At 39.6% G+C, this 16,131-nt stretch overlaps 1 long non-coding RNA gene across 5 annotated transcripts in view; it reads right to left on the bottom strand.

The window, feature by feature from the left end:
* LOC107308877 (uncharacterized) overlaps positions 1 to 16,131 on the bottom strand; it is a 34,445-nt gene that overhangs the window by 9,211 nt on the left and 9,103 nt on the right. For 4 of the 5 annotated variants that reach the window (XR_014943165.1, XR_014943164.1, XR_014943163.1 and 1 more), the window contains exons 3-4: positions 15,192 to 15,358; positions 10,729 to 13,179 (exon numbers count right to left, since the gene is read on the bottom strand). This is a non-coding gene — a long non-coding RNA (uncharacterized LOC107308877). Of the gene's footprint in view, positions 1 to 10,728; positions 13,180 to 15,191; positions 15,359 to 15,451; positions 15,841 to 16,131 lie in introns of those variants that run through there. The other variant, XR_014943167.1, reaches the window with a different exon arrangement.

The raw sequence follows: 16,131 nt of genomic DNA, 5'->3' as shown, positions 1-16,131 counted from the left end.
ATGCAGCTCACCTTGAATTCAATAGTGGGGCAGATTTGTCTTTTGAGATTAAAACTCTCACTAATCTGCTGGGGACATATGATTTCAAAGAGTGTGTCTGACTACCATGAATGGCACTGCTGCACGCTGAGCACTCCCTTTGCACGCTTCAGCAAAGCACATCTTGCAGACATTTTTCTTGCTTTAAATCGCCCCAGAGTTTACAGAAGTCTGCCACATAGCTGGACACATTCTCAAAGTTTCTTGAACATAGAAGGACTTTTCTGCTTTCAGAAAGATTCTTCAAGTACATTCTGGCCCCATGGATGCTTATTGTTTTGTTATCGATTTCAGCAAGGCCAGAATTTCAACCCTGTTGACTGAAGGGACATCTGCAAAAAAAGGAAGTATTTAACCAGTTATTACTTAGAGACTGCACTGGTCTGGTCTCTATGTGGCTGCAGCTTACGTCTACAGCCTTCATAAAACAAAATATACCTACTTATGAGTGCTTGGTTCCTGCAGTGGTACTTTCTATTTTCACCAGTGAGATGATATCAAAACACAGGTGTTCGAGCCCAGGCTGGATAGGGCCCATGGGCAGCCTCATCTGGTGTCTGACTTAGTGGTTGGCAGCCTGGATCACAGCAGGGGATTGGAACTCAATGATCTTTTGGACCTTTCTAACCCAAGCTGTTCTATGATTCTATGATGGTATGAATGTCCTTTGAAAATGTAGCAAGCAAACCAAATGAATCCAAGCCATAGATTTTACTTCACATGAACTAGGCAGCATTAAGTGTTGCTCTGTTGTTCTGGACACAGTTGCAGAGTTTCTTCAGCAAAGACAGTTTCCACCAGGAAAAAAAACAAAACAACCCACAATCTATTCTTGGAGCTGTGTGAAAATGTGAAGGCCATATTTATCCTCCCAAATGTAAATCCTGCCTGCCCACGTTACCATCACTGAATCTCAGAAGAAGTGAGTAAAGGTGAAAATTTCACCTGTAATACAGTAGCCGTGTCCTGACAATTAACAAGGGAAGTATCTAGTCAGTACATGAAATTCAATGGCAATAAACATCCCGGGTACTTGGAGCATGCTCTTCATGCAGCTTGGAGATTTCACTGAGTGCTCCTCACAAGCAAGATTCATGTTGCAAACAACTGAAGAATGAAGACTTCTCACCCAACCAGGTTTTTATGAAACACACCCGAGTCCTCCCTCCCAACAAGAAGCCTGGATTCCTATATACAGAGAACATCACGTTCTTAGGCTTGGTTTGGCTTCAAGGTTGTCGTGGAATCATAGAACTGCTCAGGTTAGAAAAGACCTTAAAGATCATCAAGTCCAACCACAACATAACCATACTATCCTAAAAATAACATGACGTAGGTATTTACAGGCATTAAACTGTAGAACTAAATTGCTCATGTCGCAGCAATGCTTTCTCTAAGTTCAAGGTTAGTTGGATATTTTGCCTCAAGGCTCTGAAAGTTCTGCAAAAACACAGCATGCAGGAATAGTATGTAGGACCCAACTGCTGTTTGCTACTTTCCCAACTTCTCCCTGAAGTCAATGCTCTCCTTCACAGCACCTTTCAAACAGCGTGGAAATTAATCTAATGTCAGCTACAAACCTCATAATATCACTACCAAGAAACTGGATTGGACATTTTCAGGGAAAAAAAAGATTGAGTGTATATTTTATTTTTCATCCTGTTTTTTTTTGTTTTTTTTTTAATCCTTTTTCTCTACGGAAAGTATTCTCAACTTGGCTCTAAACTTAGAGAAACTTTCAGCGTGTGAAAGGAAAATGATATGTTTTTCTTTTTCTGCTATTTTCTCTTTCTGTTTGGGTTCCTTTTAATCCTACTTGGAGAACTGATAAAGCCTTTGTTTTCTATATTTTTGCACTCAGCTCAAAGATCTGACAGTGACAAATGGCCACAGTGAAAGCTCCTTGGAAAATCTGATGGTATCACTCCTGCCTCTATTGGAGAGCTCCTAGATTGCAGCAAGGATATAAATGCTTTCTCCTTATGACACAAGTTCAAAGAATAGGTGCGGGGAGGGGGGGAGAGAGAGAATTATGAAAGAAATATATATTATTCAAGAGCACTATTGCTTTTCTGTGACTCCTTACTTGAAAAGGGCTGTAAGAAGAATTAAGCACAGCCAAACAGTGAGAAGTGGCTCCTGAAGAATGACTAGCTTGGTGACAGCAATTCCCCACAGAAAGTAGGGGAACACAGTAAAAAGGTAAGAAGTAAGGATCTGATTTATTGCTTGTGATTAACTACTGCTCTCATTGATATATTGTAGACATTCAAACAAGCAGAACTAGCATTGACAGGATAACTGAATGCAATTAAAAGTGCTCACAATGAAAATATTCCACACTGTTTACAACTCATGCTAGGATTTCAAACCTCAGAGAGAGAGAGGAGGGATTCCAACGTCAAGCTCTTTTGAAACTGCAATAGACATTCAGACTTTAAAAGGTGCAGATTTTTATTCAGATTCAGCTCCTATCAATAGGTGTTGGCTTTGAGCCTGTCAATTTCAGGCATTTTGAATATCCTCTTAAATGCATCTTGTAATGGATTCACCAAAAAATGTATGAAGCACAGAGTATTTAATGTGATCACCACAGAGAGCTACCAGGGTGCCCACAGGCAGGCAGAAATTGGAGCTGGCAGATATCCACCTGCCTCAGAAATTGATCTTCTAACCTGCCATCACTGTACAGATAGCTTCAGAGAAGCCAGCCCTTCTAATTCTGAGAAGAATTACGCACCAGTTTAGGCAGTCAAGAGGAGAGGTGGAATCTCCTTTGCAGAAATATTACTTGGCTGAGCAGTGCTCTGGAAAACATCATCTATGGTTTGGCTTTCGGCTGGTGTTTGGATGAGATGATCTCCAGAGATCCCTTCCAACCCAGAATTTTCTGTAATTCCATCCTGATAGCTCACCACTGCTGTTATTTGCTGAAATGTGTTGGTAGTAAATAAGAATCATTAACTTGTGTGAAGCATATATTTACCTGACATATGGAATCATGTGAGGAGTAAGATGATTAAATTATATCCATGGGGTTCAGACTAGTAATATTGCTTGAAAGTCAAACACCAATGGAGTGAGAGCCCAGAAATACCAGTCCCAAGGCTATGTCTTTCCCAGCTGAGCCTAGCCATTATTAAAGCACAAGCACTTAAAAAACAAAAAAGCAAATACTTAACTCGTGGAACAGATGTGATGAAAGTATCTTATAAATCTGTAGAATGTAAAATTCTGGGTTATTAATGGCTTAATTAGTCAAGGGAAGAGTAGGAAATTAAACAAACAGAATGTCCTTTCTCTCTCAAATGAGATAAATTGCCTGCACGAGTACACTCAGTGTTACAGTAAAGCTATGCTATTGGTTTGACTTGCCACTCTTTTTTTCTCTTGGACTGGAGTCATTGTTAACAACACTCTGTAATGTATTTGAATATTGAGCTTTCCCTGAGAGAAAACCTGTGTGCTGGTGACAAAATGATCTGCCCTGTGACGCAGAGAGAACGTATTCACACATGGCCATCACATTCCCCTGGCACCATCACAAAGGTCCCGCTGCTCCTGACATACAGCCATCCCAGCGAGCTGCAGAGCAGGATGCTGGATGCTTTGGGCCAGAGAAATTCACAGTCATCATTACACACAGGGGCAGAGTTATTCTCTGAAGCTCTGCCTCTCATGGAGGCCTTTGAGGAAATTCCCTCCACCCCCTAGATGAGGAGGTTGCCCCTGGGACGCCAGAACATGGCATTTACCTTGGGACAACACAACAGCTCAGCATCAATGAACATAGCTGCAGCTCCAAGCTGTTTAAAAGCCACCCTCAATGCCTCTTCATTCAAGGTCATTCAAGAAATTGAAAAGTGGCCTTTATGAAAGTTAGAGCTGCCAAATCAGGATCTAGCAACACATCTATAACTCTTCACTGACTCCAAAGTGGACCTGCTGTCACTTTAGGGTCAGTGGGCTCAGTGGGCTTTAGAGAGGCATAAAGTTATAGCAGGGAGTCCAAAAAAAGGCAGTGAAGATGGTGAAGGGTCTGGAGAGCAAGACATGGGAAATGGCTGAGGTCCCTTTTTGTTCAGCCCAGAAAAGAGGATGATGATGGGACACCTCATGCCAGCCTGCACTGCACTTGTCTGAGGACTCAGGAAAACACAGCTAAGTATTCAGGCTGCACTTAAGGGTCATTGAGAGACAGACAAGTGATACCAAAAGAGACACAGCATCCTGATGTTGGGAGAGGTGTCCAGAACCACACAGTCCCATTCCTTACGTCCCCACTCAAATCAATACATGTGCCAGGGATTGGAACCTGTTTAGTGTGGGAATCTCATGCTCTGCTTAATGACAGCTGTACAAATGGCATCACAGCTTCAGTCTCTGTCAGTCACAGGCGGATGTAGACAACAAACACTGTATAACAAACAAAAGCTGTGTCTCTGTCTAGCAGGGCAGCTTGTGTGGAAGCTCCCCATCCTTCTCCCATCACAGAACATGTTGCCTGTTATCATCTACAAGCTGGCAGAAAAGATGTGGAAGTAAATATTTCCTGTGTTTTCCTAAGAACAACAGCCACAACCAGCACACCAGCAGTGCAAAAGCTTTTCAAAGTCTCCAATAGGGTGTCTGGTTTAGCAGGAGGTTCTCAGACCACACGCTACTGGATCAGACTGCAGAGACAAAGCGTTAAACCCTGTGCAGTGTGAGGAATTCCAAACAGACTTTGCTCTTGGCCATGTCCACTCCATCTGCATCTTTTACAACTCATCAACAGGCTCAGGATACTAAGGTAGCCTGTGTCATGGCCATCTGTACCAGGAAATAAAGAGAATTCTACACAGCTAACAGAACGGCCCATCCAGTGGGCTTCCTAACAGCCTGGGCGCAAGAAATGTGAGATGATTTGCCTAAACTCCAAGTTGATTGCAGAAACACTGAATTTCATGTAGGCTCTATGTGCATTCATTATGACATCTGTCAGTCTCATAGGTGATCAGATGTTATGATTGCAGGGCAGAGCTCTGCACATTTGCTGGTGAGGGTGGTGACAAACTAGAACAGGTTGCCCAAGGAGGCTGTGGATGCCCCATCCCTAGAGGCATTCAAGGCCAGGCTGGATGTGGATCTGAGTAGCCCGATCTGGTGTCTGGTGACCCTGCACACAGCAGGGTGCTGAAACTCAAATATCATTGTGGTCCTTTCCAACCCAGGCCATTCTATGATTTTATAATTCTAAGAGAGGCCTCAGAGACAGCAGCCTGCTGGCAGCCAGAATGCGCACACATGGCCGAAACCCTCTTGGGGAAACAGCAGTGAGACTATTTGTCAGGATCTAAAGAAAATACAGGTGAGTTTATGGCAGGCTTTTGAGTCAAAGGAAGTGCGTGGTGTGCAAGTACAGCGCGTGTTCTCACAGTGCCATCTTGTGACAGACAGAGGCAAAATCCATGCCCTCAGCACTGTCAAATAGAGCGGATGCGGTGGAACTATTTTTAAATAGTACTTACAAGCAATTTCTAATGACACCCTACTGAAAATTGCTGCATGTGGTCAGTCTGCTAATTAGCTACATGTCATTCCTTACTTATCCATCTGGAATATTGAAACTCCATGAATGACTGCAATTTTGAACATGATTCAAATAAATTCAATGACAATGACAACGTCACGTGATCCTCACAAGTGTCTGTATCCCATTTTGGATCAGGATCAAGTCTGGGAACAGTAGATTAATTTTGAAGAAAACACTCCAATTAAACAAAGCCATTTAAGTTCTCTGTTTGTTCTGTCTTTGAGGAGGGAAGGCTGGCAGAGTTTTAAGACTCGGAATGCCTTTCATTTGCTGAAAAAGACCTTTCAGAGCACCACATTTCTCAGACAGGATCAGGCCTCTGTATTCAGCAGATCTGGAAGTTTCTCTGCACCTTTCTAGCTGTAAATGCTTTACTTCCAGCTCTCAGATGCTACTCTCACACTGCGTGTCATTCTGATGGGACGCCACTAATTGAATAGATCGAAGTATAGGAAATTAATTAATGAACTTGAGGGGCCTGAGTCTTAGCCCGACAGTTCTGAAAAGTAACACTGAAGCCTTAAACTAGCATTGGCTGGAAGCCAAAGGAGGGAATATAACCCAGGGCTACTGCTCTTACTGTGACCTAAGGGATGGGAAAGGCTCTGTATCAACTTCCCATACAGATGCAAATACCAGTAACCTGCTCTCTCACCAACACATGAGAAATTCTGGGATTTGAAACACTTCAGATTAAAAATAATAATAATAATAACAATAACAATAATAATAATAATAATAATAATAATAATAATAATAATAAATTGAACAGCAAAACAGAATCAGATTAGGAGATGACTGAAGCCTAAAAATCTGTGGCCAGTTGTCAGTAGATGGTAACTTCCAAAATGTTTTGCTCTACAGGACTGTATGCCTCTATTCTTGCAAAGTCATCTGTATTTTTAGTGGCTGTGCATACAGTGTCCACCTTTCCCTGAGGCAGAATGAATTTTTTGCAGACCTGAGTTATGTGATTCTTCACTGACGTAATATAAACAGGAAAGCCAATATCTGATATAGCAGAGCTTAGTGTTTGTCTTTTCCCACACTCCCAGAAATCTAGAAAATTTACCGGTCTCTTGGCATCACTTGACAGTAGAATAAGGAAAATACTGTCACATAAGAAGTCCTAAACTTTCAATAGAGAATACCTGAAAATAAGGAAATCATATTCAGGCTTGATATACGGCATTCATCTCACCCAATTTCAGTCACCAAGAGGGCAGGTATTCACAGCTAAACTAGTCCATCCAGAGTCTTTTTACAGGGTAAGAGCTACTGTGGGATGCTGTTCTTCTGATCTATTTTAGCTATCTACCTGGAGAAAGATGAATTTCTACTTAGACCATACTGCCAAAAGTAATTATTTCTCATGGACTATGGTGACTAGCTCAAACATAAACCTTAGTTAGATGAAGCCATCCTCACTGTACAAAGACAGCAACACTGAAACATTAAGAAGCAGCAAATTAGAGGACAACTCTGACTTCTTTTAGTCTGCTGAATCACTGTAATGTCCTTCAGATTTCTAAAGGTTTGTTGCAAAGGTTATGCCACCTTAACAGGAGCTGTAGACCCAAATTCCTGTCTAAAACTTACTTTTGTAACCTGCAAAGCTCAATCATAGTCAATATACAGTCTTGCAACATTTCTCTGCATCTCAGCTATCTCAGAAAAGGGAGGACATATTTGCACAGTGTGTTAACTGCCTCAGTAGGGAGGTTAAAAATCTACTTAAGACTTGTACTTCTTAATAGAGAACTCTGCTTCCTGTGGGTGAGAAAGGGTTAAGTGAGCATCTTTTTCTCATCCCTTGGGAAGAAAGAACTTGAAGAAGATAAATAGTTGAAGAATCTGCTCTTTCTCTTGAGTGTACTATGAATATTTTAAGATTTCATTTGACAGTATTTAAACCTTAGCAACTGGCTCACAGAGAAGCTATTTAGAAATTCCTGCAGAAATATTCTGCCATTAAATGCAGACTATGAGAGTCCACCTGTGCAGTACTGTGAATTAATTGTCTCTTGAATAAGAGGTTTAGATTTTACCAAATAACAAATATCTTGAAAAAATCAGCTCCAGATACAGTTCTCCTCTCCACTCCTCTCTTCCTTTCACCTGCCATTATGATTAAGTTAAAACTGTTGCCATACTATGATCCTCATCTAAAAAAAAGATCAAAATTGTTCTTAACTCAAAAAGCAATTGCAAGTTACTGCTTTTATAGATATCTATAGATATCCAGTGCTGAATTTCAGTTTATTAACGATACCTACCTCTATAGATTTTTGCTGTGGAACCTTTTGACCAGCACTCTGAAAACTAAGCGAACATAATGATTTTAGTTTCACTTCACACTTTCAAAATTAAATGGAAACACTGACCAGATGGAGATCAGCAACAATAATCTCTTGTATTTGCAAGAACAAGATTTAAGTTTTCACTTTGAGTTACGAGTTAAATTACACTCGAGTCCAGACAGTTTGCAACCTTGACATGAGTTTGCAGATCAAAATGAACTCCTAGATACAGCTTTAACTTGATCTACTAATTGAAGTGAACACTAAAAATGGAGTTTAGCTCTCTGTAGTATTTAATTGCATTTGAGTTGCCTCAAGTAGCTGAAACTAAAATCTTTTAAAAAAAGAATTTCCAGATAAAATAGCAGACAGAGTTGTTTTAAAAAATGACATTTGTGATATGTTCACTATCTGCAATTCAAGTTCAAGTCAAATGAAACCATGCTCAGCGGTCTACAAATGGTCAGTCAGAAATCTAAGATGATAGAATATGCAAGATTCCATTTGATTTCCTGAAATTCAGCTTCTGCCATAAGCTCTGTGAAGCTTTGTGTTACAGCACCTGCTGGAAGGTTTTAGCTGAAGCCTTACTCGAAAAAAAATCAATAACTGAACTGCTGATTCTGTAAAAACATGGTCTACTCTCATGTTCGAGCCAACTATTTTTCTTCCCGTGCACATGCCCCATTATCTCAGTAATACTAATGCAATTTAGCAACACAGAGACAATACGTTTCTTTGGTACCTCTCTATGAGAAATGCGTGGTCTGTATCTCTGCAAGTAATCACACAGGCAGGAGGACTGCCCGAGCAGGCAATGTTAGAGAAGGAAAAGAACAAAAGCAAATGATGGTAAACAAACAAAAAATCACAGTCCTGTGAAAAATTATTGGTAGCAAATTATATGTTTTTTATTTATTTATTTATTTATTTATTTATTTATTTCCCCACATTTCCACTCAATTCCTCTTTCTTTCAGTTTCATCTGGTAAGGTCTCCCTCCCACTCCGTCCGTCTGGGATATAAATCTAATTCTTCATGTATTTTCTCTTCCACTTACTTTTCAACTCTGTCCCCAAAGCTCCTGAAATTTCAGTGATTAATTGAACAGAACCTGGAGAGCTGCCAAGCCTACCTCGTTCTCATTGGTTTGACAGTGTTCCTGTGCTCTGGTCATTAGTACAGCATGACCCTGCAGAACTAACTCAGCCATGAAGCAAGTTAATCAGTAAATGAATAGAGTTCTTGAACAGGGAAGTTTTATCCGGAGTTCACCAAAGCAATTATGTGTTAATTAATTCTCTGCCAGGCACAAAGCAAGACAAATATAGGAAGTATGATCTTCAGAGAAATAATTTTCTGGGGAGAAGGTCAAATCCTAAACTGATATAAATTGCCATAGCTTGCTTTACTTAGATTGAGCTGTTATGATTTACACTTTCTGAGGATCTGGCCCTATTATAAGAGGATTCACTATTTTAATTTCATTCCTAATCCTAATATCCAACAGACTTTCAATGCCAGCTGAGCCTTTCTTCAAAGAAATAATGAGCTTCCTCTGAAAAGTTACTCATAAGACTAAAATTATAAATAACAAATGCAGTATGACTCTATTTTCTCTACATGCATAGCTGTCTCTTATGAGACAACATATAAATATATCCAGCTCCTGACCTTTTTAATGTTAAATGCCTTACAAATTTATACATGTAACCTGCTAAAAAAAGACAGCTTTAAAATCCTTAGGAATATGTAGACTAAGACTTGAAAGAAAGCCTTGGATTTTGTATTTCCTTATATTTGAAAAATTAACTCCTTTGAGCATAAGTCAAGCAGAGTGCAGTTCAGAGTGCTGCACAAGCAGAACAGCTGACAAATCTCAAATGAAAAATAATCAAGAATCTGGTTTTGTTCCTATTCAGCTCAGTAAGATTTGTATCGTTTATTTAAAGGAGAACCAAAGGAGAACCAAAGCAGTTTTTAAACTGAGCAACTTCTGAATTATTTTATAACTCCTTTTTTTTTTTTTTTTTTTTTTTTTAAACTGCACAGTTAGAAGGGTATTCCAGTTAGCAAATGTTCCTTTTGTGACACTCTGAAGGGATTTAACATTCAGAGGATTCCCAAGTTTAGCAAATAAATTCTCAAGGCACCATTATTTGAAGTCACTGGAAAGAAAAGGCCATCTAATCTACCAGGAAAACACTGACTGTACACATCTTGATATAGAAACATAGCCTCATAGAATGGTTTAGATTGGAAATGATCTGTAAGATCATCACGTTTACACCCCCCTTCTGCAGGCAGGGACACCTCCCTCTAGACCAGGTTGCTCACAGCCCCATCCAGCCTGGCCTTGATCAGAGGCTAAGCAAAAACTGATAGCTACCAAACATTCTTTGAAACAAAAGCACTTTATATGCTGACCATAACAAAGCTGCTGTGATTGTCCAGGTATTGCACTTTCTCAGGAAGAAAGATGTCACATTTTTGTGCTCTGTTTCCATCAACATTCTGTTTTATTGCTCTTCCATTGTGTTTTCAGTTCTATAAACATAAGTATGTCAGAGTGAGATGAGAAAAACATTACATACAGGACTCAGCTGAATTGCAGGAGTGTAGCTGAATGCACACTGTTTCATGCCAAAAATTCATATAGGATGTGCCTAAGGGCTTATGATTAATAAAAGCTTCTCAAAAGTGCAATGCTGAAACAGCTTCACTGAAAAACTGGTTGTAATTCCTCTAAGCTAAGCAAAGTCAGATATCATATATACATACAATCTGTAATTTTCCAATAAAATCTGTTCTTACCTTTCAATATTTTTTGAGGTCTGGACAGTCAAACATGTAAAGAACAGTAGGGATAGATGTGTCTTCTCAGAAGCTGTTACTACTTGCAAGCTCAACAAAGTGCCCACAGGATACTCATTCCAGATTCCTATCTCTGTAGGACAATGGGAATGGTACTGTTTGCAGTTGGAACAGAATGAATGATCAAAGGTGACACAGAAAGGTGAAACACGTATATGCCTGTATGCAATCACAATTCAATATGACAGTATGCCTGTTAAAATTATTTGGATTGCATGTGATGAGGTTGGTATTTTGCCACTCCTGGTGATAATCAACTAATGCTCTTAATCCTTCGTTTGTGATTAATCTCTTGTTGAAGGATGGGGTTTGCTAAGGAAAACAGTGTTCTGAATTTCAAGGTACAAATGTATGTAAAAACATTAAGCACTCAGCAGCTCTTCTTTCTGCAGGTAGGAAGCTGTGTCTCTGAATATCCAGATAGATCTATGAGTGATCACTGAAACTACAAATACATCTTATATGCCGATACAAAGTGTCAGAGGAGTAGAGGTTTATTCAAACACACAAGCAGTTTGTTGCACAGTGGAGCTGTTTCCTGTGGCTTTTTGTAAAAATATTGTTCCAGTTTGTCTAATGAAGGGTTCTGCAGATGCTCCTCTACCCATCCTGCCATGTACTTTCACACAACTTGTAACGTTTTCCCACTCTTTGCCTCTCTTACACGCACAAAGCATGATCATATCTAGTTTACTTACGGAAAAAAAAGGCAAAACTAAAAGTTAGGATTCAGTTTTTTGTAATGATACATAAGAGTAAAGGAGGAAAACAGTACCCAAAAAACACTTGGAAAGGAAAGGACTGTATAAAAACATAATGAAATGATAAGAAGAGTTTGAATACAGTTCATCAAAATCCAAAACTGAAGTTGCTAAACAACTATTTCTATGCACATATTGAATCTTTTCTCCCTGCCTTTTCTATCTCTAACCCTGAAGACAACCAAGGAAGATCTTCAGGGAAGAACAGTATATTCTATACATCCTCATAGAATTTATCGTAATGTGGGCCTAATCCCTTTATGGCTTTGGAGAGATAAAATAACACATAACTCTTAGCTGTAGTAAAGTGTCAGTGTAGTAAAGTGAGCCGAAGCCAAAGAAAAGCCAAGAATATTTACAGAGACTGCTCTGAATAGAAATCGACAAGTTTCTTGGAGTCCTACTTGCTAGTGCGTGCCAAAGTTTCATGTTCCTGCTTGTTTATAATTTGCTTAACACAAAATAACTCCCATTATTTTTTTTTTCCATAAACTTCTGAAATGGTGTGTCTCCCCTGAGCACAAAAAAGCCTGCTTTTATGGACCCAACTACTAAGGTAAAGAAATGAAATGCCAGAGAGACTTTGTTCTGACTGTAACATTTGTCTAAGCACAAAGGTAGCAGAAGATTACTGAAATTCATTGTTACTTCTCTACAAATCTGTTACGCTATTAAAATAACTGTTTCAACTACTTGACTATGCAGGGAGTAGGTTAAAGCAGATTTTAGGTTCCTTCTGTCATAAGCAGCCTTTCACAATACTTTTTTTTTTCAGAGGAAAATACACATGATTCTTCCAAAAGATGTCAGTTTAACAGATTGTGAAAGTAGTTCTTATCATATATCCCCATCCTGCAAATTCTTAGCAAAACATGTTGGCAACTCAAGAGTTATAAACAAAAACGCAGACATTTATTGAAAAGCACATAATCAAAATAAACCATATTTATAAATGTCTGGCTGTGCAGAAGAATTGATTGCCAACATATACGCTTTAGGCCTGGGTTCGTTATCGGATGTTTATCTCAAAGTGGAAAACACTGTGTGTGAATCATTTATCTGTTTTTGTACTCTGCTTCTCTTATTTCTTAAAGTCTTCTAAATAACAAAAGACCAAAATAAAACACACACACACAAAAAAAAACCAACCCCATGACTTTGGAGTATATTAATATGCCCATTGTTGGGCATATGGACGCCTAAATAATTAAACAATCCTCATCTGCAAATAAATCAATCAAATAAATCTTCATTCTCCCTCCAAACAATGGAATACAAACAAATTCTCACACTGCAACATGGGGGCTCTCAAAAATGTGGTTTTCCACTCAGACAACAGTGGGCTGCAGGAGAAGGAAACCTCTGCTGAGAGGGTTTAAATTCTTTCTTAAGAGGTGTAATGCTGTTCCAGCAAAGCAAACAGAAGTGAGTGCCATGCTGGAACACAAGATGGGCATCCGTCTTTCCCATCTACGGCTTCAGATGATTCTGAGTGAGTCTAAGCCACGCTGGGAAATTCAGTAAGTGCTTTCACGTTCTTAGCATCACTGCTGTTTTACACAGGCTGACCTTGATAACTTCACTCCTATCTGCGCTGTCAACTGCTGAGCTGGTATGACATTTTCAGCATCTGGAAGAAACAGAAGAAAACCGTGTCACATTTTCAAGACGGAGTAAAATAATTCTGCTGTCACTGTTAGTAGCTTGCAGGATAAATAGTCGATAGACCAGAGAAGAAATTTCAGATAGTCTTTAACTTCCATTAAGAGGAAAAAAGGAAAAGGAATCTGATAAAACTATACCACCATCCCCACAAGAGATCAGAAACACATTTCAAACCGCACAGTGAATGGATTTTTATACCTCATTTTCATAACTGCAGTTTTCCTTGGCAGGAAAAACACATACTTCTCAAAGATGCTCATGCAATTAAGGTGCAGCTAGTTTTTTTAGCAGTAAGTGATATGTTCATAGGTAGCAAACTCGTATATCCTCATGTGCAGATGTCAGAATCCATATCAAGATTTGATTTCCTTCTCATTTACATTTAGATATGCCTACTAAAGTGGATGGAGTACATATTCAGCAGTGTCTCAGACTGCTTTAAAACTTTACTTGCTGTTCCCACCTTTGATATATATTGACTCTGAAGTCCTTCTCTATTATAAAGCTTTCGTAACTGCAAAATGAGTATCTCCTTCCTCATCTTCTCCTAAAGTCTCCCTTCATCCCCTTGTATTGTATTACAGCTTTTGTACATGTATTGTTGCTGAAAGCTGATCTTATTATTATTATTATTAAAGAATGCTTTCAGAAGGTTTGCACATAGTCCTTGGTTAGCGAATTAGTCCCAGACTAAACAGCTGCACAAGTGGAGGAGCCAACAAGCTGGTTGTCACCACGGAGATCAGAGAAGTCACCGGTGTCTGTTCCTTATCGCAAATACTTTTAAGGAGGGTGCTACAGACTCCACTTGCTAACAGATTTGAGCTGCATGGTGAATTATAATAACACAATCTCTAGTACTGCCTTTGGCTGAGATAATTACTTTTCATGGTAGCTTGTACAGCACCATGTTTTGGATTTGTGATGCAAAATAGCACTGATAACATTGGGATGTTTTAGTTGTTACTGAAGAGTGCCAAGGACTTCAGTTATAGAGCCCAAGGACTTCTCTGTTTCTCACACTGCTCTGCCAGTGAGGAGCTGGGGGTGCACACAAATCTGGATGGGAACAGAACAAGGACAGCTGACCATAAATAACGAGGAGATATCCCACACCATGGGACACTGTGACCAGCAATAAAACCGGGGAGGAAAAATGGTGGAAGGGTGCGACATTTGGAGTGATAGTATTTGTCTTCCCAAGTAACCGCTACACACAATGGACCCTGTTTTTCTGGAAATGGCTAAACATCTGTTGCTGATGGGAAGAAGTCAATGCATTCCTTGTATTGCTTTGCCTATAGGTGCAGTTTTGCTTTACCTACTAAGTTGTCTTTATCTCAGCCCAGGAGTTTTCTCACTTTCTACCTTTCTTTCCCATCCTATTGGTGGTAGCTCTGTAGGGCTCAGCTGGGGTTAACCCACAGCATCTAAAAACAACAAAACTACTAATTGTAATAGAAAAGTATGCAACCATTTACAGACAGCATAATAAGGTCAGGTTTCTATTTTCAGTGTCCCACTAGAACATGCAGTTGTCTCAAATGCAGACCCAGTGATGGCTATTCATACTTCTGAGCCAGTTAGGAGAATATCTCAGGCTGAATGCACTCACTAGGAACACCCCAGGCTTTAAGGTCCATTGCTATGGCAGCGAGTCCTATCTGTACTTTTTCTCCAAGATGCTCCTTCCTAGTTTGCTTTTAGCTGTTCTTGCATGAAAGACTTGTGATTTTCTTCCTGTCAAATTCATGCAAAGATGCTTGGAGAATCATATTTACGTGCAATGAAGTAGAAAGCAATGGTTTGAAAGCAATCACCAGATTACCGTGGCAAGATGTGCTCTATCTTTGCCTGTGAGGCACGTATTTTACATTTTTCAAAACATACAGTGCTTGGTGCAAAGGCTTAGATCACCCCAACATTCTGGTAATTTGCAAAATATTAGAAATAAATCTTAGAAAACAAAATACTGACCCCCACTGCAGGCAAATGTTTTTAATGTTTGAAGCTGTTGATACTCTCAAGGCAACAACATCATAACATGGATCCCTCCTGAGCTATGTCCACCCAGCTGGGAAGGTTTGAGCCTCCACTGCCCTCCTGCTTCCCTTGAGGTCCTCTTTAAGTTCATCTGCATCATCCTGTAGCAGACAGAAAATAATTAGTATGTATTATGTCCAAAAGTGGGCATTTGAATGTTTTCTTCTTCAAAACTCAGTCTCCTGTTCTCATACCGCATGGGTTAAGTGATGTATATGCCTTGTGTTCTCCACTGTGAGAGTCGGAGGACTCTCTCCATACAGTTTCACTGGAACCAGATAGGGTTTCTATCATAGCACAGAGTGGTTTATTGCTTCTCACATCCATTCAATCATTTACAAAAGCTTCTGAAGGTAAGAAGTAGGCCTCAGCTCATTTACAACTCAGAAATTCAGCAAACTTTGGAACGTAAGAGAACTGCAATGATTTATTGAGTTTGCAAGAAGGAAAGAAAGGACTTTCCTGTTCTGACATGCTAAATCACTTCTGTGAAATATTAAAAATGGGCTCCTATTTCTCTTTTGCATGCCTGCCTACAAAAACAACCTGCAGAACTATGACAGGATTTTTCTAGGTTTCAATGCAAACAGAAGAAATGGAGCAGATTTCTGAAGGCCTCACTCAAGCTACATTTTCTTAACTTCAAAGAGGCTTCAAAGTCCCTCTGAATTCAGTGCTGTAGAGTGCAGTGTCACAGAGGGTCCAACAGTACAAATGCAATGGGAATAGGAAAGCATAAGGAATCATATGTGATTCATTCTTTTGACTGTCAGTCACTCTTAAAAATGTTGGCATTGCAGGGACTCTAACTGTATTTTGCAAAAAGCTTTAAAAATGATAAACTTTTAGAAATGGTACTCATCAGAGAATAGAA

Source organism: Coturnix japonica, chromosome 2, assembly GCF_054131305.1.
Source record: "Coturnix japonica strain WE chromosome 2, WE-NBRP24, whole genome shotgun sequence".
NCBI lineage: Eukaryota > Metazoa > Chordata > Aves > Galliformes > Phasianidae > Coturnix > Coturnix japonica.
This window is presented reverse-complemented; position numbering and strand designations above follow the sequence as displayed.